Source organism: Gopherus evgoodei, chromosome 4 (genome assembly GCF_007399415.2).
Source record: "Gopherus evgoodei ecotype Sinaloan lineage chromosome 4, rGopEvg1_v1.p, whole genome shotgun sequence".
Taxonomy (NCBI): Eukaryota; Metazoa; Chordata; order Testudines; family Testudinidae; genus Gopherus; species Gopherus evgoodei.
The window spans coordinates 1109361-1133505 of record NC_044325.1 but is presented as its reverse complement, the minus strand read 5'-3'; positions in this window follow the sequence as shown (position 1 = coordinate 1133505).

The window sequence follows — 24145 nt, the reverse complement described above, 5'->3', positions numbered from 1 at the left end:
TGGAGCTCCTTCCCTAGCCAAGAAAAAGAAAGAAGCAAAAGAGAAGAAAGTAATGTCAAGGGAGGCAGATTCTTGCCTCCACTTTCTAAGCAATTGTGCCAGCACTTCTCACCTGTGGGACCAGTGAGTCGAGGAGGAGCCCCTTGCGAGACACCAGCGGTTTCATACACCTGCCTCATCCCCAACAGAATTCTGATTTTTGCTCCTCTTCCTTTACCTGGCCCGAATGTCCTTTGAATCTCTACCATTCCTGTCATGCTCACCAGTGTCATTAGATTTCCGTGCTATGGGCTGGTACGCAGGACTTCGCAGCTCTGTAGCTACAGAGATTGCTCAGTCTTTTCCTTCTGCATTGTGCAAGAGGCATTGCATAAGCCTTCTGCTAATTAATATTCATGAACACGAGGTGTGCAGAAGGCAGCAGCAGAGACATTTGGTGCCATGTGCACAGACTCACACACAACGCTCCCACTGCCTTCCTGACATGCTGTCAAAGCAGTTCAACTTGCATGATTTGTTAACAGAAAGCCTGACAAGGCCCTTCCTATGTGGTGTTCATTAAACCTGATAGGAACCCCGACAGCTGACTCTGACTTGAATGATCCTGTCATTGAAGCTGTTCATTAGTGGACTTCCTTTACTTCTCAGAGGTCATCATCAATGTCAGCAGCCTAGGCCAGCTCATTTTATTTCCTGTCTTGGAAAATTAGTTGGAGAAAATGGCTACCAGTAAATCACTGTAATTGCAAAGTCTGTGCAATGCACTGTCCTTAAAATTCCTGGAGCCTCACAGCAGCATTGCTGATATTTGCCAATACATGAAAAGCTACTTTACATGTTAATGCAATTTTGCACCTTTAATTATGATTTTGGGCATGAAAAATAAATCTTTTTTTATCACTATCTTCATAGCGCAGCAGATTTGGCCACTGTAAATTTTAATATACTGTAATTGAATGCAGTGCAAGTGTAATTACAAAATGTAATTTTAGTTAGAAAGTTCAAAGTTTTAGTGCTATCGCTGGATTTAATTTTCAGTAATCTGGTTATAATGTTCTGGTAGGTGAGTGTCTTCTCCTCCTTAGACATGCACTATGTTGATTACTTGTTGTGATGTTATGAGTATAATATAATATTTCATTGAAAGGTGACAGGGCCAGAAAGAGTTAATTAACTCACCTCACCGACTGACCTGACCCATGGGTGAACCTTAAGAACTGGTTAGGAGGATATGTAAATTAATAGAGCTTTGAAATGCAAGTCTGCAGTGTTAGAGGTAGAAGGGGAGATGTTTGCTCAGGTCTTGGGATGCCAGCAAACAGGTCTTGTCTATTGCTATAGTTTTAATTCAAAGATCAAAAAAGGAATATTAGCATTTAAGATGATACTTGAGTGAAATAGTATTATTGTCTATGTGTCTCTTTGAAGGTTGTGGTAACCTGTATCTGAACTGTTTAATGAATAATTACTCTGTGCTAATTGCCAGGATGTTTGGGAGAAGGAGTTAAGCGTATTGTTTTCTCAGGCCGAAAGGCTGCTGGAAATGTATAAGAAGCCTGGGACACGATCCTTCTTCATCTCAGATCTGCTTTGGGTTTCAAGAGGGGGAAACCTTAAGCCATAAGGACTGAGATCCCCAGTCATTGACTGGAGCCACCCTGAATATGGACATTGGACTATAACCTATGGACTATTTCTAAAAGGACTTTTGGCAACTACAAGCTCACCTCTACTATGTATCTGAACCTCAAAAATTGAATTAAAGTCTGTATGTATATTGACCTTTTAACCAACACTCTCTCTCTTTTCTTTTCTAATAAATTTTAGCTTAGATAATGACAATTGGCTAAAGCGTGTATTTTGGGTAAGATCTAAGTTGTAATTGGACCTGGGTATGTGGCTGATCCTTTGGGATTGGAAGAACCTTTTCTTTTGTATGATGAAGTAAGATTTTCAGGAATCATCATCAGATCTGACAGGTGTGTCTGGACGGAGGCCTGAGGCTGGGCACTTGAAGGGAACTGCATGGTTTGGACTTCTAAGTGACCAGTGAGGTACTACAGAAGCTGTTCTGTGCTGGTTGGTAAATCTAAGTATTGGAATAACCACCAGCGTTTGGGGTTTGTCTGCCCCGTTTTGTTTGCAGTTCACCCTGATTGAGTGACCACAGCTGGCTCCCATGGGCAGCCCCGTCACACTTGTACACTACTTTTATCTGCTCTTAAGCTTCATTTTAGGGATTCAAAAAATAGTGAACAGCCTTCTAGCAACACCCTGGTGATCTGAAAACAAGAGTGAGGAGTTCCCTGTTTAGACACTGCCAAGCCATTTCTAATGATGAGAAGAAGGAGGAAAGGCAGACAGGGGAGCAAAGAGCACATGGCTGTCAGAACCCACCACCAGGATGTGGAGTGTTGCTTTATAACAACTCAGATGTCCTAGCTCTGATTTTGCTACTGGTTACAAAAAAATATTTTTGACAGAACTATCAATGCGGGAGGTGATGCCCGAAATAAAGCTGTGTTGCACCTGCCTGTTTCATCTCATAATTAACCTCATTTGTGAGCTCTCTGGGGCAGGGTCTGTGGTTTTACTGCATGTCCCTAGAGCAGTTAGCAGAATGGGGACCCACCTCCTAATACATAGTGTTGTGTACAGTGGGCATTGTTAAATATCTGGGGCTCTTGTAATATCGGTCGTGGTACCTTTATCACAGTGTTTGCAATATTTAGTATTTAGAATGAGAAATATCACAACTAACAAGGCGAAATTAGTGAGGGATGGTGTAAATACCCAGTTTTTAATGGTGGCAACTGTGAGTGATTTTTAAAGTGAAAAGAGAAAATAATGTTAATAAAAAGCAGAAGGGAACCATGAAGACAGTCTCCTTCATTCAGAGCCATACATCACATGGGCCTCTCTGATGAGTCTGCTGAAATATTTGACTTAATTCAAAATCAGCTCACACATTCATTTCCAAGTGTATGAATGAAAGAACAAGAGATAACAAGCCATGACTGCACTCAGCAAGCCACTTCATCTCGAGACTGAATGTTATTCCAGCATAACTTTAACACTTACAGGGTGGGGCACTGTATCCTGGAAAGCAGTGAAGGTCACAGGGGTCACAGTAGGCAACCAGCTGAATATGAGTTCCCAGGGCAATGCTTAAGCTAAGAGGACAAACACGATCCTTGGACACACCAGCAGATGAAGATGAAGTAGGAGTCAGGAGGTTATATTTTCTCTGGATATAGGATTGGGGAAACCATGACTGGATACTGTATCCAATTCTGGTGTCCACACCAAACTGGAATCAGCTCAGGAAGAACAAGGAGAATAATTTGAGGTCTGGAAAACCTGCCTTATAGTGAGAGCCTAAGGCCCTAAATGATCTCAGTCTGTATTTCAGGTTGCTGCATTGCAATTGCTCATTGATTCATTTACTACACTTCTCTTAATACAATAAAATTAACTAGGGAACCCACAAAAGCCAGCAGGCAAATGGGCATGACCAAAGACCACTTGCTGCTGGCTTTTGTGAAGATTGAGATCCTTTAGGCTCATACTATAGAGCTGGGTTGGCTTCTAAGGGAGCTGAATATAACTGGATGCTAAGCTGTATTATAGCGTTCAGCCAGTAGGTAGCCCTGTGTTTAAGAATATGTTATTTAAGCTACCCTTAGCAATATCTTGCAGAAAATTAAAGGATCTTATGATGAACACATTGGGTGTGTATCTAGTCAGAAATAAGCTATGTGGCCAGTTCATATCTGGTGTTAGAAGTAAATGAGCCCCAGACGAGAACAGAACAGAAGGAAAATAGCAACAAAGGCTGCAAACAGAAGAAACGAACCAACAAAGGTTGCAGGAACTCATTAACATGCCACACTTCAAAGCCTTAGAGAAGTTCAGCTTTGACAAAACTTCACAATGGACAGGCTGGATGCCGTGTTTTGCAATATTTCAAACTGCAAACAAGCTCCACAAGGAAACTGGAGATATATAAGCATCTTCTTTAATCTATGCTATGGGGAAGCAGCATGAGAATGTGTTTAAATCCTTTGACTTTACTGAAGACAGTCACAAAGACGACTACGAAAGGGTTCTGGCTATGCTTGGTACATACTTATACCTCAGAGAAATGTGTTTTTTGAAAGAGGATGTTTTCACCAGATAATTCAAAGACTAGAGGAAAGTGGTAAATGTTTTACAAGAGCTTGACATGCACTGGCTGAAAACTGTGATTTTGGAAACGCAAAACATAAAAATATCAGATACAGGCTAATTATTGGGTTAACAGATAAAAATATTTCACAGCAGTTACAGTTGAAGACAGACTACAAAGGGATCTCACAAAACTGGGTGACTGGGTGTAACAGGTTGCACACTCACCACCGTGGTGCCTCCTGCTGGTTGCTCCAGGAAGCAGCTCTATCCAGCTGTGGAGCACCCTCTGCAAGTTGTTCTGCCCACCCATTGTTCTGCTCTGGGACTCGCGTGGCTCCCTGGCTTGCAGGGCCCTCTTCTGGACATAGCCCTCCGGTTGTGCCGCACTTGGTTCTTTCCCTTTCCAGGGATTATCAGCAGCCCTCAGTCTGCACCTGCCTTCATGACCAACTGCAGCCCCAGAGTCTATCCCCTTGTTTCGAGGCAAGCCACAGTCTGTATCGGGCCACACTCCTCCACGGCCAGGTGCAATGTAAGGGGGGAGGAGGGGACCCAGGTCCACTCACTACTCTGGGTCCCAGACCAGGGACCCTCTGGCGGCAGCCATGTCCTGCCCTGCTTCTCTCCCCTCTACTGCTCACGCTCCCTGAGCCACTTCCCTTTGGCCCTTGCACCTTCTTGGCCCTTCCTATCAGGGATCTCAGCCTAGCAGGGATCAGGCTGGAGCTTTCCCTCTGCTCCCCTGAGCCTGCCCAGCACTGCTCTAACCTAGGTGCTCTGTCTACAAGGAGCTGGTCCTTCTTTGCTCATCAGGGAGAGATTGTTCTCGCCTCTCCTTTTCAGTCTTTATATAGGGCCCAGCCTGGCTCTGACTGGCTGCCTTTCTGCCCTTCTCTGATTGTCCGGGTTCTGAACAGGCTCCCTCCAGTCTGATTTAACCCCTTTTCTGCCAAAGTGGGGCAACTGCCCCACTACACTGGGCAAGAAAATGGCAGATGAAATTCAATGTTGATAAATGAAAAGTAATACACATTGGAAAACATATAATCCCAACTGTACATGTAAAATGATGGGATCTAAATTAGCTCTTGCCACTCTAGAAAGATTTGGAATCATTGTGGATAACAATGAAAACTGTCTCGGTGTGCAGTGGCAGTCAGAAAGCTAACAGAACGTGAGGAACCATTAGGAAAGGGATAGATAAGACAGAAAATATTATAATGCCACTAAATAAATCCATTTTATGCCCATACCTTGAATACTGTGTGCAGTTCTTGTCTCTCCTATCTCAAAAAGCATATATTAGAATTGGAAAAAGTACAGAGAAGGGCAACAAAAATGATTAGGGATATGGAACAGCTTCCATTTACGAGGAGAGATTAAAAAGAATGGGACTTTTCACCTTAGAAGAAAAAGGCAACCAACAGGAGATATGATAGAAGCCTATAAAATCATGAATGGTGTGGAAAAAGCAAATAAGGAAGCAATATTTACTCCTTCACATAAGACAAGACCCAGGAGTCACCCAACAAAGCAAACAGGCATCAGATTTAAAACCTGTTAAATTTGTTGCCAGGGGATGTTGTGAAGGCCAAAAATATAAGTGGGTTAAAAAAACAATAAGATGAGTTCATGGAGGATAGATCTATCCATGGCTATTAGCCAATATGGTCAGGAAAGCAACTCTATGCTCTGAGTATTCCTACATCCCTGATGTCCAGAAGCTGGAACTGGATTTCAAGGAATGGATCACTCAATAAATTGCCCTGTTCTGTCCATTCCCCTTAAAGTATCTGGCACTGATCACTGTCAGAAGACAGGATATTGGGTTAGATAAACCATTGGTCTGACCCAGCATGGCCATTCTTATGTTTCCATGACTTATCCCTAGCCACACCTATTCAGAATGCAAAGCAGTCTGTACTAGTTAAACCACAGAAAACAAGGCAGGAGCAACTTGAAAAATCTGAAACTGTATAGCTGAAAAGTTATAAACAGATTCTTGAATGTTAAAAGTCCTTATCATAAAATCGCTGAGGTAAGAAGTGAGAACTCCAGGCCAAGAGGGACAAATTCCAGCCAACATACACAAGGTGTGGGAAAAAGTCATATCCCAAAAGTTGATGCATGTTCAGCCAGAGGTACACCGTGTAATAAATGCAAGGAATATGGACATGTTGTAGCTGTTTGCAGCACCAAAGCTATCAGGAAATTGAGTAATATTACAGAATATGAAGAGTCTTTGCTTCTGGGATCTATGACACAGAGCCTTCCTGGAGAGTGAAACTGTGAATATTAATGGCAAGAGTATTTACTTTAAAATGGACTCAGGAGCAGATTTCACAGTCATCTCAGAAGCGACTTACAATCATCTTTAACTCCTGCTACAGCTGAAGGCACCTGACACTGCTCGGACTATCCCTGGAGGGATTCTGAACTACATGGGCCAGTTCACCACAGAGACAATTTACAAAGACAAAAGCTATACATTCAGAGTGCATGAGATGACAGGATCACAGACCAACAGCCGTTTCAGCTGCAGTGTGGTAGTCATGATGGGCTTAGTGAGAAAGGTGGAAGAACTTGATGGAGTAGGTGGTGATATTGGACGTTTGAAAGGAGATCCAGTACAAATAACCTTAAGAGATAATGCAGAACCGTGTAGTGTACATACACCTCACAGGTCTCCTATCCCATTACTTCATAAATGGAAACTGAGTTAAAGACAGTATAAGAGACTGGCATAACTGAGAAAATCTGAGCCAAACAACCTGATGTGGTACGTTCAAATTCCTTTAGCCAAAGAAAGTGCTAAACTGACTACATTTATCACACTCCTTTGGAGATTTTGCTTTTGAAGATTCACTTTTAGGATTACCAGGACACCTGAAATTTTCCAAAGAAAAATGGCAGAACTGTTAATGGACACAAATGGAGTTGTAGTTTTCATGGACAATATTCTCCTATATGGATCTTCAATGGAAGGACAGAAAACCCCCAATGAAGCCTTAAGCCTCAGTCTAATTAGACACTAATTAGAAGTGAAACAAGGAAAAATGTGTTTTCTGCCTATTCCAAACCGAGTTTTGGGACAGACAATAAATGAAGGTGGAATCAGTCCTAGCCTGGAGAAAGTAAACGCAATCTGAGAATTGAATGCACCAAGTAATGTACCAGAACTGAGATACATAAAGAGGTTGGTAAATTACCTGCGTTGATATGTACAAGAACTTTATGCAGTGACAAAACCACTGAATGAATTGCTAAAGTCCAACACATCTTCATTAATGATCTAGATGACGGGATGGATTTCACCCTCAGCAAGTTTGCGGATGACACTAAGCTGGGAGGAGTGGTAGATACACTGGAGGGTAAGGATAGGGTCCAAAGTGATCTACACAAATTGGAGGATTGGGTCAAAAGAAATCTGATGAGGTTCAACAAGGACAAGTGCAGAGTCCTGCACTTAGTACGAAAGAATCCCATGCAGGGCTGCAGACCGGGGACTGACTGGCTAAGCGGCAGTTCTTCAGAAAAGGACCTGGGGATTACAGTGGACAAGAAGCTGGTTATGAGTCAACAGTGTGCCCTTGTTGCCAAGAAGGCTAGCGACATATTGGGCTGCATTAGTAGGAGTATTGCCAGCAGGTCAAGGGAAGTGATTATTCCCCTCTGTTCGGCACTGGTGAGGCCCTGACTGGGATGATTTTGTTGGTGTTGGTCCTGCTTTGAGCAGGGGGTTGGAATAGATGACCTCCTGAGGTCTCTTTTAATTCTAATCTTCTATGATTCTATGATCTTGACTATGGGGCCAAATCAAAAAATTGCCTTCAAAAAGGTAAAATAAATTATCTTGGCATCTCTGAAGTATTATGATGTGAACAAACCCACAATGGGAATCATTGCAGATGCAAGCAGCAATGACCTAGGTAGTGTATTGTTGCAACAACATGACTTAGAGTAGAAGTCAGTTGCAGTTTGGTCTCACATATCAGAAGCAGAAAAATGAAATGCACTGATTGAAAAGGAGTGCCCAGCAAGGGTATGGACACATGAGAACTTTTACACCTATCTGTGTGGACTGGATGATTTACACTGATAACAGAACATAAAACACTTGTAACCCTGATCAGTGGAAAAGATCTGGATCAAACAGTGCTGAGATGCCAACAACTATTGATAAGATTAATGCAATTTAGTCCAATTGTTAAATATGTTCCTGGGAAAAATTTGGTAGTAGCAGAATCTCTGTCATGGAGCCCAGCATTGCAGTCAACTACTTCTGAGCTCAAATATGACACAATGGTATATGTAGATGCTGTGGCCACATACTGACCAGCTTCAGAAAAGATATTTCTCCAGCTACAAAAGGCAACCTCAAACAGACATGCGACTTCAGGAAGTTTTAGGCTACATTAGTGCCAACTGGCCCAAATATCTGAAGGACACTAAGTGACAAGAAATACTTTGTGGTGCATGGACAATTAAGTGAGTCAAATGGAGTGCACTTCTGCTCATTTCAGTATTTCAGGGCAGCCAGTGACAGACAACTGACCTCAATTCCTGGAGTGGAATTTAAGCCATTCCAAAAGAAATATGATGTTGATCATATTACTAACAGCCCACATTACACACAAATGAATGGAGAGGCTGAAAGAGCTGTACAGACAGCCAAGAAAATCCTAATGCAGGGACATCTATTCCTTGCTCTTTTGAGTTACAGATCAGCAACAATATCATATAGTGGATACAGTCCAGCATAACTCCTGAAGGGAAGACAACTCAGAACAGTGGTTCCAAATTTGAAAAAGACTATCTCCAAAGTGGCTACACATGAAGAGAATAGCCAAATCAAATAAAAAGCCAACAAGAGCGTATAAACACTTTTACAATGGATGCCACTCAGTTAGACCAGTGGTTCTTAAACTATGGCTGCCGCTTGTTCAGGGAAAGCCCCTGTTGGGCCAGACTAGTTTGTTTACCTGCCGTGTCCACAAGTTCAGCCGATCGCGGCTCCCACTGGCCACGGTTCGCCGCTCCAGGCCGATGGGGCTGCGGGAAGCAGCACAGGCCGAGGGATGTGCTGGCTGCACAAGTCTGCAGCTACCCACCAGGAGCTACCTTTAGCTCCCTGGGTCTCTGCCTGCAGCATGGCTGTGTTCAGGGTGCTAGCTGCCCTCTGCTTGCAAGGCAGCTAGTCTACCTCCCTCTTCAAGCTGCAGGGAATGACTGAAGCTTCTCTACCCTGCAACTCTTCTTATAGCGGCCTGCTGGTCCCTTATTGGTTGCTCCTTTCAGCCCTTCTCTGATTGGCTGCCTCCTGCGCAGCCTCCCAAGGGCTCCATTAACCCCTGAGAACACAGTGTGGGGCAGGCGCCCCATCACAGGGTTTCATGACAAGAATTTCTGCTACAAGCTGAGGGCTCATCAGTTGGAAGTGAGAGAGGAGGAGAGAGACCTGGGTATGAAGTAGCGAAGAGTCCTGTGGCACCTTCTAGACTAACAGACGTTTTGGACCATGAGCTTTCGTGGGTGAATACCCACGTCATCAGACGCATGAAGCTTATGCTCCAATACATCTGTTAGTCTATAAGGTGCCACAGGATTCTTTGCTGCTTTTACAGATCCAGACTAACATGGCTACCCCTCTGATACTGGGTGTGAAGGTTGAACGCAGCATGAATGTGAGCCACCAGTGTCATGTGGCTGTGAAAAAGGAACAGGTGCAGAGAAGAGCTGTTGTTCTCAGCTTCCCATCCCCTGCTTGTCCTGCGTACCTTTCAGGAACAACATCGGGCTGCTAGCCCTCACCCGAGGACACGACAACTTTGACTAGGAGGCCATTGAATTTACTGACTTTCAGGGCCCTCCCGGCTGCTGGAAAGGAACACCTAACCACTGCATATCCAGTGCATATTTCATTACCCCTGGTTTCGTATATACAAAATCCTATTATAATAAAACAATAAGAACAAAATATCCTAGCAGCAAAATTCTCTGAATAGTAATTCAGGAATGACATTACTTCCTTCAAATCTTACAAAATGTGAATGTATCCAGATCTACAATTCACTAATATAATCCACGTAGTAAGTAAAATTATTCACACTAACTTGATTTCTGGAAAAGTATACTAATAAAATATCCTGCAGCATCTCTGCTAATGCAAGCAATGTGTTTGAAGATGGCATTATATCCGTGTATCTGGCCCTGTGCACTTGTTTATCCCTGTTAGACCTCTACGAAAAATGAGTTGAGCAAAAGTTGAAACCTTCTCTCCATATTAGTTCAGTTTTGCTTATTGTTTTTCAGGTAGCCGAGATAAACTTATACACAAAGTGCACAGGGGAAATGAAAGTGACATGCTGAAATGTAGTTAAAATGACAACATCACAAGGAGAGCTTTCGTACGAAGGTTGCTCCTAGGTAATTTGAGGGAAAATAGAAATTCAAGTGCTTGTTCAGGAATTTTAAGATGCCTAAAGTTGATTTAGGACCAAATATTAAAAACTTGCCTCACAAATTCCACCATTTTTCCATCTTTCCCACTTAAGTTTACCTAGGCAAAACCTGATATTTGGTGGAAATTGGGGCTTCAGTGATCTAAGTATTGCATATATGTAACGCCAGCAGGTGGAATTTAACCTGGAATCTCTGAAGCTTAGTGTATGAGGCTCCTGAATACCGTGTGCAGATGTGGTTGCCCCATCTCTAAAAAGATACTGGAATTATAAAAGGCTCAGAAAAGGTCAAAAAATGATTAGGGGTATAGAACGGCTGCCATATGAGGAGAGATTAATAAGACTGGGACTTTTCAGCTTGGAAAAGAGACGACTAAGGAGAGATATAACAGAGGTCTATAAAATCATGACTGGTGTGGAGAAAGTAAATAAGGAAGTGTTATTTACTCCTCATAAAAACAAGAACTAGGGGTCACCAAATGAAATTAATAAGCAGCAGGTTTAAAGGAAACAAAAGGAAATTTTTTTTCACACAACACACAGTCAACCTGTGGAACTCCTTGCCAGAGGATGTTGTGAAGGCCAAGATTATAACAGGGTTCAAGGCAGAACTAGATAGATTCATGGAGGATAGATCCATCAATGGCTATTAGCCAGGATGGGCAGGGATGGTGTCCCTCACCTCTGTTTGCCAGAAGCTGGGAATGAATAACAGGGATGGATCACTTGATAATTATCTGTTCTGTTCATTCCCTCTGAGGCACCTGGCACTGGCCAGTCGGAAGACAAAAGACTGGGCTAGATGGACGTTTGGTCTGACCCAGCCTGGTCACTCTTATGTTCTCTGCTCTACTGCATGAGATAAACGTCACCTGGCTCCTAGCTAAGGCTGCAGCAGACTCGTCACTCACTAGATGGTGTAGGTGGCACTAGAGGGGGACAGGCCTGGGTTAGACATGCACAGGCCGTGTGTGTGCACTAAGAGAGATTTTTATACATACAAAATGTTCGGGGACAAAAATGCAGGGACAGCTTTAAAGGTTTCATTGTGGCCTTGTTGGACATAGGGCAGGACCGTGCTCCTTTGCTGTTACACCCCCATATGTACAGGCACAAAACACAAAATGACAGGGGAAGGTGCAGGGAGACACTTTTCCTAACAAGACAAAAGCCCAGGCACAAGCTCAAAGTCACAGAAGGCTGAAGGATGGTGCAATAGATAGGACATGAACCTGTGACTTTCGAGCATCAGTTCCTTGCTCTGCCAAACACTCCTTCGGTGACCTTGGGCAAGTCACTTAGTCTGTCTTAGGCCTCCACTGTGCAATAGGATAACAGGCACGAACCCCACTGAAGAGTGTGAGGGGCTCAGAAACGACCGAGGTCATGCAGTACAGAGAGAGACACACAGAACACTCCACTTCACAGCATCCTGGATATTGACAACTCCTGGTTAATTGCAGCATTTGGCTGGGAACCCATCCCATCCTGGTGACGTTAATGGGATTCAGCTATTGGCAACGACATACTGTTTAGCATGAAAACCTTGCTGGCAGAAAGGCCCCAGCTGCAGGCAGGGTTGTGAGGCCACAGCCAGGGAAGAAAGCATTGGGATATGCCTTCCCGGGCCTTGGCCCCATATTCCTGTCTGCTCACAGGGACCACACAGGACGAGAGGGGCTGCAGGCTGGGAGGGCAGGCTTTGGGCAGAGAAGTGGGGAGGGAAGGGGAGAGCCTGCAGGCTAGATGCTGATGTTGCATGGTACCTCTCCCATCAATCTCCAGGCTGTGCCCTGCAGGGAGGCTGTGCCCAGGGCAGAATGCCCCCCCCCAGGACTGCCCCCACTACCAGTCCCCCCCACCTAGAGACTGTGCCCCATGCACTGGCTGCATCTCCTCCCTGCAGCCCAAGCTCCCTGCACGCCCCGATGGTCCTAGGCCCCTGCAAACCCTCCCTAGGCCTGCTGGTCTCCTACCTTGGTTGCACATTGCTCAGTCACGAAGACCGACCTTCCCACCCACAGCTTGGAGAGACAAGATCAGGGTCACTGTGCCTGTCCCCCTATGGGAGGGCACTGAACACCCTGGCCTCCTGCCAATGCTCTTGGGCCCGATCCTGCCCAGGGGAGGGGAACTGATGCTGGGCCTGATCCTACACCACCCTATTTTTTCACCCCTCCCACCAGGTCTGTGCCCAGGGCAGGTACCCTTCCAACCCCACCTCAACCTAGTTACAACACTAAGGGTGTCACAAGGGCTGCAGCTGTGTGCTGATTGGACTGCAAGCAGCCTGTGGGTTGAGAACCACTGCCCTAGAGACTGCCAGAGAGGATCGGAGCTGCGGGCCAGCTGGTCCAGCATGCTGCCTTGGAGAGCAGCCATTTCAGAAAGTACAATGTCAGTTATGCAACCACATGCTCAAAGCAGAAACGCTCTCCTAACTCCTCCCAGGTAGCGTTTGACGTACATCCTGAAGCAGGAGGGTTTATATTCCTTATAAACTGTTCTCCTATTTATTGCAACTGCAGATATTCTTACTGTCTGTATAAATGTTTAAACTGTTTTTTGAATTCGAATAATGGCCTCATGAATAGGTCTTGATGGTGAAACAAAAGAACCATGCAATTACAATAGCTAGTGCTCACAAAGGAAATAGAGACACACATTTTCCTCAAGCTATAGATTAAAGACAAGTCTCACTGTGTCAGTTTTCCCTTAGTTTCAGTATAATTGCTTACATGCGAGAGACCTCGCAGAATTGCCAGAAGTCGCCCATAGGACCAGTGACGATCATGCTGGCAGGATGTTTCAAACAATAAATGACAGCCACAAGCCAGGAATAGTGTGACTCTCTTGTCACTGTACAGCCACACATGTAGCAACATCAAGGGTGAATCATCCAGGCTTGAAAGCAGTAGGAAGCACATTCATATTGTACACTGCAATAGCATAGTAACATCTAATTACCATTAGAAAAACTTTCCATATAGAGATAAGTAGATAGTTGTCAGCACTGTTGAAACCAAAAGGCTGTTGAGTCTTTGCAATTGCCTTATATTACTCTGTCTATCTGGTTGTTGAAAGGAGTTGGACCTACAATCATGCTTGTCTAATAGGCATGCATCATCCCTGTGCAGGGAGATACTATGGCGACAGCAAGTTCAGTTTCTAATTTTCTCCAAATAAACACACCCCAGCTGAGCACTTTCAAGCTATTTTCTTGTCTTTTAACTTTCTGAGTGAATTAATCAACCTAGTCAAGCGTCTCAAAAGCATACAATGCCTTTGCTCTTTACAGCTCCCCGATCTGTCTGCTTGTTTGGCTGCTGTGTGTGTCAAATCAATGGTCTGCAGCTAGGTGTTTCTTCCCAGATCTGGACCTTAGCGTCCAAAATATGGGTGTTAGCATGAAAAACTCCAAGCTTAGTTACCAGTTTGGACCTGGTAATTGCTGCCACCAGCCAGGAATTATACAGTGCCTAGCTCACTGTGGTCTCCCCAAAACCTTCCCTGGGGACCCCAAAACTCAGATTCCTTGAGTCTCACAACAAAGGGGAATAAACCATTTCCTTCTCCCTCCTCCCCTCCAGGTGTTCCCTCCCTGGGTTCCTGGAGAGATATATAGAAGCAAGTTCCGTGAATCTAAACAAAGGGATTCTACCCTCCCTGTTTCCAGTCCTGGAAACACAAGTACCGAGAGAGCTAATCTCTCTTCCCCCTTACCCAGAGGGTATGCAAAGTCAGGCTTAGTAAATCTAACACAAAGAGATTTTCCCTCTGACTTCTTCCTCCCACCAATTCCCTGGTGAGCTGCAGACTCAATTCCAAGGAGTCCCCACTAAAGAAAACTCCAACAGGTCTTAAAAAGAAAGCTTTATATAAAAAGAAAGAAAAAAGGATCTCTGTATCAAGGTGACAGTATACAGGGTCAATTGCTTAAAAGAAAAATGAATAAACAGCCTTATCCAAAAAGAATACACTCCAGCAACTACACACATGTAAATATAAAAAAAACAATATAAACCTATTGTCTTACTATCCTTGTACTTACAACTTGGAAACAGAAGATTAGAAAGCCTGGACATTCCTGTGGTCACTCGCAGAGCCGAGAGGGTCAGACACAAGACAAAGAACAAAGAACTCACACCCAAACTTCCCTCCACACAGATTTGAAAAAGTCTTGTTTCCTGATTGGTCCTCTGGTCAGGTGTTTGGATCCCTGTGTTAACCCTTTACAAGTAAAAGAACATTAACCCTTAGCTATCTGTTTATGACATGCCCCCCAAATTGCAGACAGTGGGGAACCTCACTGGTAGCGATTTCCTCCTAGAACTTTAAAATAAACAGATTAATACAACACATGCACCTTTACATATACCACTAAGTATATAACTATCAGACTTGTACATTTTAAGAACACTTTTTAACTACTGGATTCTGGGAAACTGTCACGGGAGAGAGCATCAGCTACTTTGTTAGAAGCTCCTGAAATGTGCTGAATTTGAAAATCAAAATTTTGGAGAGCTAAACTCCAACGAAGAAGTTTATTGTTGTTCCCTTTGGCAGTATGAAGCCACTTTAGTGCAGCATGGTCAGTTTGTAGCTGGAACCGCCGTCCCCAAACATATGGGCGTAGCTTTTCCAGGGCGTACACAATGGCATAGCATTCCTTTTCACTGACTGACCAGTGACTTTCCCTCTCAGACAGTTTCTTGCTGAGAAACACGACAGGATGGAAGTTGTGATCTGTTGCTTCCTGCATGAGAACTGCTCCTATACCACGCTCAGATGCATCCGTGGTTACTAGGAATGGCTTATCAAAGTCCGGGGCCCTGAGCACAGGGTCAGACATGAGCATCACCTTAAGTTGCGAAAAGGCCTTTTGACACTCATCAGTCCACTTAACTGCATTTGGCTGGGTCTTTTTGGTCAGGTCGGTCAGTGGGGCAGCGATTTGGCTTTAGTGTGGTACAAATCGCCTGTAGTACCCGGCCAAGCCTAAGAAGGATTGAACCTGTTTCTTTGACTTTGGGACAGGCCATTTTTGGATAGCATCCACCTTGGCCTATAGGGGGTTTATGGTTCCTCGACCCACCTGGTGTCCCAGGTAAGTCACTCTGTTTTGGCCTATTTGACACTTTTTGGCCTTAACAGTTAGTCCGGCCTGCCTGATGCGCTCAAAGACCTTTTCCAGATGTTCTAGGTGTTCGGGCCATAAATCTGGAAAAATGGCCACATCATTGAGGTAGGCAACTGCATATTCACCCAGTCCTGCTAGTAGACCATCTACCAGCCTCTGGAAGGTGGCGGGTGCATTTCAAAGCCCGAAAGGAAGGACATTAAATTCATACACCCCCACATGGGTGACGAATGCTGACTTTTCCTTGGCAGGATCACCTAGCTGTACTTGCCAGTACCCCTTGGTTGTTTATTGTAGAGATGAAGTGGGCACGTCCCAACTTCTCCAATAGCTCATCGGTGTGTGGCATTGGATAGTTGTCCGGATGAGTTACCGCATTTAGCTTACGGTAGTCCACGCAAAAGCGTATTTCCCCATCTGGTTTGGGTACCAGAACCACTGGAGATGCCCATGCACTGGTAGATGAGCGGATTATACCCATCTGTAGCATGTTCTGGATCTCCCATTCTATAGCAGCTTGGGCATGAGGAGACACCCGGTAGGGTGGGGTTCTAATTGGGTGAGCATTACCTGTGTCAATGGAGTGGTATGCCTTTTCAGTCCGTCCTGGAGTGGCTGAGAACAATGGGGCGAAGCTAGGGCACAGCTCCTTGATTTGTCGCCACCGCAGACGTTCCAGGGTGGTTGAGAGGTTCACCTCTTCCATGCCACCGTCTTTTTTCCCTTCGTAGTAGACACCTTCAGGCCACGCAGCATCATCTCCCTGGACTGTAAACTGACAAACCTGTAAGTCTCTGGAATAGAAAGGCTTGAGAGAATTAACATGGTACACTCTAGGCTTTAGTGAGGAATTGGGAAATGCTATGAGGTAGTTCACAGTTCCCAGGCGCTCTTGGACCGTGAATGGCCCTTCCCATGATGCTTCCATCTTATGGGCCTGTTGCGCCTTCAAGGCCATAACCTGGTCTCCTACCTTGAAGGAACGTTCTCTGGTATGTTTGTCATACCAAGCCTTTTGCTCTTCCTGAGCATCCTTTAGGTTTTCTTTAGCAAGGGTTAAAGAGTGTTGGAGGGTGCTTTGTAGGTTGCTTACAAAGTCCAGAATGTTAGTTCCTGGAGAAGGTGTAAACCCCTCCCATTGCTGCTTCACCAATTGTAATGGCCCCTTAATCTCGTGGCCATACACAAGATCAAATGGTGAAAACCCTAAACTGGGATGTGGGATAGCCTTGTAGGCAAACAGCAACTGCTGCAAAACTAGGTCCCAATTACTGGAGTGTTCGTTGACAAATTTACGTATCATGGCCCCCAAAGTTCCATTAAATCTTTCCACCAGGCCATTGGTTTGATGGTGGTACGGGGTGGCAACCAAGTGGTTCACCCCATGAGTTTCCCACAGTTTTTGCATGGTCCCTTCCAGGAAATTAGATCCTGAATCTGTAAGAATGTCGGAGGGCCAACCTACCCTGGCAAAAATGTCAGTTAGTGCCTGACACACAGCGTTAGCCCTGGTGTTGCCTAGAGCTACTGCTTCCGGCCATCGGGTAGCAAAGTCCACGAAAGTCAGTACGTACTGCTTTCCTCTGGGCGTCTTTTTTGGGAAAGGACCCAGAATATCCACAGCTACTCACTGAAATGGGACCTCAATTATGGGGAGTGGCTGGAGAGGGGCCTTGACCTGGTCTTGGGGCTTTCCCACTCTTTGGCATACCTCACAAGACTGGACATACTTGGCAACGTCCTTGCCCATCCCCTCCCAGTGGAAGGACTTCCCCAATCTGTCTTTGGTTCTGTTCACCCCAGCATGGCCACTGGGATGATCATGGGCCAAGCTTAAGAGCTTCCCCCGGTACTTAGTTGGAACCACCAACTGTTTCTGCGGCTGCCATTCTTCCCGGTGTCCACCAGAAAGAATCTCCTTGTATAAAAGTCCTTGGTCTATAACAAACCGGGATCGATTAGAAGAGCTGAGAGGCGGTGGGGTGCTCCGTGCCGCCGCCCAAGCTTTCTGAAGGCTGTCATCTGCTTACTGCTCAGTCTGGAACTGTTCCCTTGAGGTTGGGGTCACCAGTTCTTCCTCAGACTGTGGACTTGGGCTTGGTCCCTCTGGAAGCGATGTAGGTGATGGGGTTGTTTCCGTTGCTGGTGAACCGTCTCCGCTGGCACACCTGAGGGTATTTCAGGCTCTGGCTGAGCCTTTTGGGTATGGCTGTCTGTTGCTTCTGCCAGTTCTGGCTCGCTGGCGCCCTCTGGCACTGAGTTTGAAGATGTGGTTGCAATTGCTGGTGTTGGTTGCTGTTCCAGTTCCGGGCCTGGGACTGGAGGTGCTGTGGCTGTTTCAGTGGTTGGCATGGAATCCGGGTCCACTACCTCTGTCTGGGTCTCTGGTAACACAGACGGGGCGTCTGTGGACGGCTCAGGAACAGGAATGGGTCTGGAAGCTTGCCTGGTTTGGCTGCGTGTAACCATTCCCACTCTTTTGGCCCGCCTCACCTGGTTGGCCAAGTCTTCCCCCAGTAGCATGGGGATGGAATAATTGTCATAGACTGCAAAAGTCCACATTTCTGACCAGCCTTTGTACTGGACAGGCAGTTTAGCTGTAGGCAAGTCTACAGCTTGTGATATGAAGGGGTAAATTGTCATTTGGTCCTTTGGGTTGATGAGTTTGGGGTCGACGAAGGATTGGTGGATAGCTGACACTTGTGCCCCTGTGTCTTTCCACTCGGTAACCTTGTTTCCGCCCACTCTCAAAATTTCCCTTCGCTCCAAGGGTATTTGAGAGGCATCTGGGCCTGGGGATCTTTGATGTGATGGTGGTGTAATGAACTGCACTCGGTTGGCATTCTTTGGGCAGTTGGCCTTGATATGTCCCAGTTCATTACATTTAAAGCATCTTCCAGCTGACTGGTCACTGGGTCGAGGTGAGTTACTAGAGACTGGTGAGGTGGAAGAATAGGGTGTCTGTGGCTTTCCTTGGGTTGTAGGTGGGGTCTTTGGCTGCCCTCGGTTGCAGGGTTTATTGTCGGTGTGCCCTCTGGGGTATTCGTTCCCCTTGACAGTAGCTTTCTTGCTTTCTGCCACTTCCATCCATCTGGCTCCAATCTCCCCCGCCTCGGTGAGATTTTTGGGTTTTCCATCTTGTATGTACCATGTTATGTCCTCAGGAACACCATCCAAGAACTGTTCCATTTGTATGAGGAGGTGCAGTTCATCCAAGGATTTAACATTGTTTCCTGATATCCAGGCCTCATAATTTTTCCCAACGTAGTAGGCGTTTTTGGGAAATGACACATCTGGTTTCCACTTTTGGGTTCTGAAACGCCTATGGGCATGATCCGGGGTTATCCCCATTCTGTATCTGGCCTTGGTTTGAAAAAGTTTATGGTCGTTCATTTTCTCCTTAGGCATTTCAGCTGCCACCTCTGCTAAAGGTCCACTGAGCTGTGGCCTCAATTCTACCATGTACTGGTCTTCAGAGATGCTGTACCCCAGACAGGCTCTTTCAAAATTTTCTAAGAAGGCCTCAGTGTCATCACCTGCCTTGTAGGTGGGAAATTTCTTGGGATATGGAACCATAATTGGCGAAGGGTTGTTAGGATTGGCTGGAGCGTGCTGCCCAGCCAGCGCTAACTCCAGTTCATGTTTTCTCTGTTTTTGCCTCTCTTCCCTTTCTTGTTGTTGTTTTTCCATTTCTCAGCGGTAGGCTGCCACTTCTTCTGCTTGTTTCATTTTGTGGGCCACCTCTTCTTCTTGTCGTTTTCTGTGGTGGGTTGCATTTTTGGTGTCTTCTTGTTTTTGTAGCCTTTCCATCTCTTGTTTGTGAGTTGCCTCATCTCTGGCCATTTGTTTTCTTAGTAGTTCTATCTGTTTTTCCATTGCTTCCAGCTGTGCTGCTTCTGGTTTTTGTGACATTCTGGTTCCTGTTTTCTTGTGTTGCGGTGCTCTCCGGTGTTTATTGTCTGAACTGCTGGCTCTGTTGTCTCCTGGGGTCTGCCTAGCAACAGTGCCTTTTTCCCTTTCTTCCTCTAGCTAATCTTTTAAATGTAAAGTAAACCAGAAAAACCACTTTATTTGCATGTGTATTGTGCTGGGTACTTGACTCTCAATCGGAGAGCTATTGTCTCACAAAAGACCCTTTGTCAATCCTTAATGGTTCCTTGCTTAATATGCAAGCTACTGCCAGGAGAGAACAGAAAAAAAAATTCTCTCTGGTTCCTTTTAAAACTAAACCCTCTCTGCTTAAAAGCCCCTAGCAGAGAAAGGAAAATATAATATTCCTACTGGCTTCTGGATTCTATCTTTCCACACCACTGCAAACCATGTCATAACATTTCTTCCCAGATCTGGACCTTAGCGTCCAAAATATGGGTGTTAGCATGAAAACCTCCAAGCTTAGTTACCAGCTTGGACCTGGTAATTGCTGCCACCAGCCAGGAATTATACAGTGCCTAGCTCACTGTGGTCTCCCCAAAACCTTCCCTGGGGGACCCCAAGACTCAGATTCCTTGAGTCTCACAACAAAGGGGAATAAACCATTTCCCTTCCCCCCCTCCCCTCCAGGTGTTCCCTCCCTGGGTTCCTGGAGAGATATATAGAAGCAAGCTCCGTGAATCTAAACAAAGGGATTCTACCCCTCTTGTTTCCAGTCCTGGAAACACAAGTACTGAGAGAGCTAATCTCTCTTCCCCCTTACCCAGAGGGTATGCAAAGTCAGGCTTAGTAAATCTAACACAAAGAGATTTTCCCCCTGACTTCTTCCTCCCACCAATTCCCTGGTGAGCTGCAGACTCAATTCCAAGGAGTCCCCACTAAAGAAAACTCCAACAGGTCTTAAAAAGAAAGCTTTATATAAAAAGAAAGAAAAAAGGATCTCTGTATCAAGGTGACAATATACAGGGTCAATTGCTTAAAAGAAAAATGAATAAACAGCCTTATCCAAAAAGAATACAATTTAACACATTCCAGCAACTACACACATGTAAATACAAAAAAACCCAATATAAACCTATTGTTTTACTATCCTTGTACTTACAACTTGGAAACAGAAGATTAGAAAGCCTGGAGATTCCTGTGGTCACTCTCAGAGCTGAGAGGGTCAGACACAAGACAAAGAACAAAGAACTCACACCCAAACTTCCCTCCACCCAGATTTGAAAAAGTCTTGTTTCCTGATTGGTCCTCTGGTTAGGTGTTTGGTTCCCTGTGTTAACCCTTTACAGGTAAAAGAATATTAACCCTTAGCTAACTGTTTATGACAGCTACTGACAATGATACATACGGGGGGAGAAGTTTGAGCTTGTTGGATCTCTTCATGGATACATCTTAGGGTCCCCACAGGCAGACGGAATATTGGCTATCAGAAGGCTGCCTCCATACCACTCAAGAGCCATACCAAACTTCGGTAATTATTGGGATCAGGGTGTTTTATTAACCTGTTGCGGACATGTGTAAGTGCATGAGACTAGAATAAAGTGCAACTTTAAGTGAGAACACTCTTGTATTGTCTGGCTTTTGCCAGCCACCTACCAGTCGGACAGACGTGTTTCCATTAACAGGTTTTCTGCCACTGCCTTGCCAAGGCTAATACTGCCCAAGAGTTTAGGGTTTTTGGAAACATAGTAACAACTGCGGGATTTCATTAGAAATATCCTTATTCAACAATGACTCCTAGTGAGCCACTGACAAGCCAGTTTTTAAATCCACTTAATGTGTGTTATGGTGGCTTAATATTTCCCAACTTTGACCGAGTAATGATTGCAAGATCAGGCCTTAAATTACACAGGGGATGTGTCCCACTTGACTCCAATTGAGGCTACATCAACTCTACGAGAGGGGTGTGATTCTGCTGCTTGTAGACACGCTACAGGGTAGGGACAGATTTCAGAGTGGCCTAGACAAATTGGAGGATTGGGCCAAAAGAGATCTGATGGGGTTCAACAAGGACAAGTGCAGAGTCCTGCAGTTAGGATGGAAGAATCCCATCCACTGCTACAGGCTGGGAACCAACTGGCTAAGTGGTAATTCTGCAGAGAAGGACCTGGGGATTACAGTGGACGAGAAGCTGGATATGAGTCAGCAGTGTGCCCTTGTTGCCAAGAAGGCCAATGGCATATTGGGCTGTATTGGTATGAGCATTGCCAGCAGATTATTCTGGGAAGTGATTATTCCCCTCTATTCGGCACTGGCGAGGACACATCTGGAGTACTGTGTCCAGTTTTGTTCCGCCCACAACAGAAAGGATGTGGGCAAACTGGAGAAAGTCCAGCAGAGGGCAAAAAAATGATTAAGGGGCTGGGGCACATGGCTTATGAGGAGAGACTGATGGAACTGGAATTGTTTAGTCTGCAGAAGAGAAGAATGAGGGGGGATTTGATAGCTGCTATCAACTACCTGAAAGGGGGTTCTAGAGAGGATGGATCTAGACTGTTCTCAGTGGTACCAGATGACAGAACAAGAAGAAATGGTCTCAAGTTGCAGTGGGGGAGGTCTAGGTTGGATATTAGGAAAAAAACACTATTTCACCAGGAAGGTGGTGAAGCACTGGAATGTGTTACCTAGGGAGGTGGTGGTGGAATCTCTATCCTTAGAGGTTTTTAAGGTGAGGCTTGACAAAGCCCTGGCTGGGATGATTTAGTTGGGGATTGGTCCTGCTTTGAACAGGGGGTTGGACTAGATGACCTCCTGAGGTCCCTTCCAACCCTGATATTCTATGATTTTATGATTGTACACACATCCTTGTGGTAGCTCTCAGGGAGCCAGCATGAGTATAACTATCAGTGTAGCCATGGTAGCACTGGTAGCAGCAGCAGTGGCATGGCTGAGCCATGCTGAGTATACAATCAATGGATATAGTTGGCACGATTCAGCCATGCCTCCACTCCCCATGCTACCACAGCTACACTGACATTTATACTCATGGTAGCTTGATGAGCTTTCAGGGGACTCATACCCCTAGTGTGCAGTGTAGACGGAGCCGTAAGCTTTACTTGGAGGGATTTCTTTCTGCCTTTAGCACACTTTAAACATTTACATACAGACCATACATAACTACGGACAGGTTTTAAAAATAGCGTCAGTGTGATTCATGGCAAATGACGAGGTGACCCAAGTAAAGCATCTGCTACTTTGAAGCTCTAGGAAGGTCTGTGTAAAATGCCTAAGGGATTAAATGTCTTTCATACAGGAGATCTGAAAGTGCTTTGCAGTCTGCATTGTAAATTAGGATGATCAAAATGCATAATTAAATGAGAAATCTGATATAATGTGTCACTCTTCTCATTGTTTTTGTCATGCTGTCCTTTTAAGTTTAAATACCAACATAAACTGTTAACTTGTTACTTATCCAAGGCTTTGATATCAGTAGCTAGGATCTAAATAATTGCAGCCATCCAGTTTTGAAACATGCTGCTTGTAATATCTTTTATTCCAGCTTTGCTGCATTAACATTCCAAACGAATAGTGTCAAGAGCTGCCACATCTACAATATGGATTTTTGTACATATGAAATGAAGAGAAAACACTGTAGTTTGATGCTTTGATTTTGCATGCATCAATTACTAGATAGCAAAAAGCCTTAGAGCCACTATTAAACAGTGTATTTACAATAATGCCTAAAATCCTCATGCAGATAACTTAAATGTTTTATACCCACTGAGAATACTGTAGGTTTCAGAACGTCCAGTAAGCAACTTTGGTTTTCTTCAAAATCAATCTCTTCTAGGTTAAAGAGATCAATAGCCTTTTCTATAAGCCTTAGAAGTCTAGAAAGAATTTGATAAGTCTTGTTGAATGATTTTTTTTCTTAGTGGTAGTGTCTGTCTAAAAAATATTAGAACAAAATAAGCTACTGCCAAGGGTAAAAATGACTGGGGAGAAGAAAGCTGTCTTGGCGAATGTTGTCGTCAGTACTCTCCACTGCTATTAATTTTACTCAGGCTGGTACATTATGAAGGGAGAGACCTGTGTAGGAGGCTAATCTCACTGACCCAAAAGTCAATCACTTGCGTTGGTATTTGATGGAAGTTACCTTGATACAATAAAAATGTGGGCTGTTTATCTCTGTTTCTTCCCCACTACGCTCAGCAACAATCCTAAAGAGGAAAAAGATCTTCGGGCTTCACAGAACAGAATGAATTTATGTAGGCGGGGGTTTTGAAGTGTTCGAGGTAGGGCTGGTTGATAGTAGCAAGCTAGCTAAAGTACTTTGACAGGTATCGTACATGACAGAAAACAATCCTTCTAGGGTTATGGTGCTTAGAGAACATCGCTAGTACAGCTACTTCGCTTTTTTAAGTTACAATTCCGACTGCAGAATGGTCCTCTCTACTGCAAGTGTTTTATTTATATTCTGGAAGGACAAACTATAACACAATTC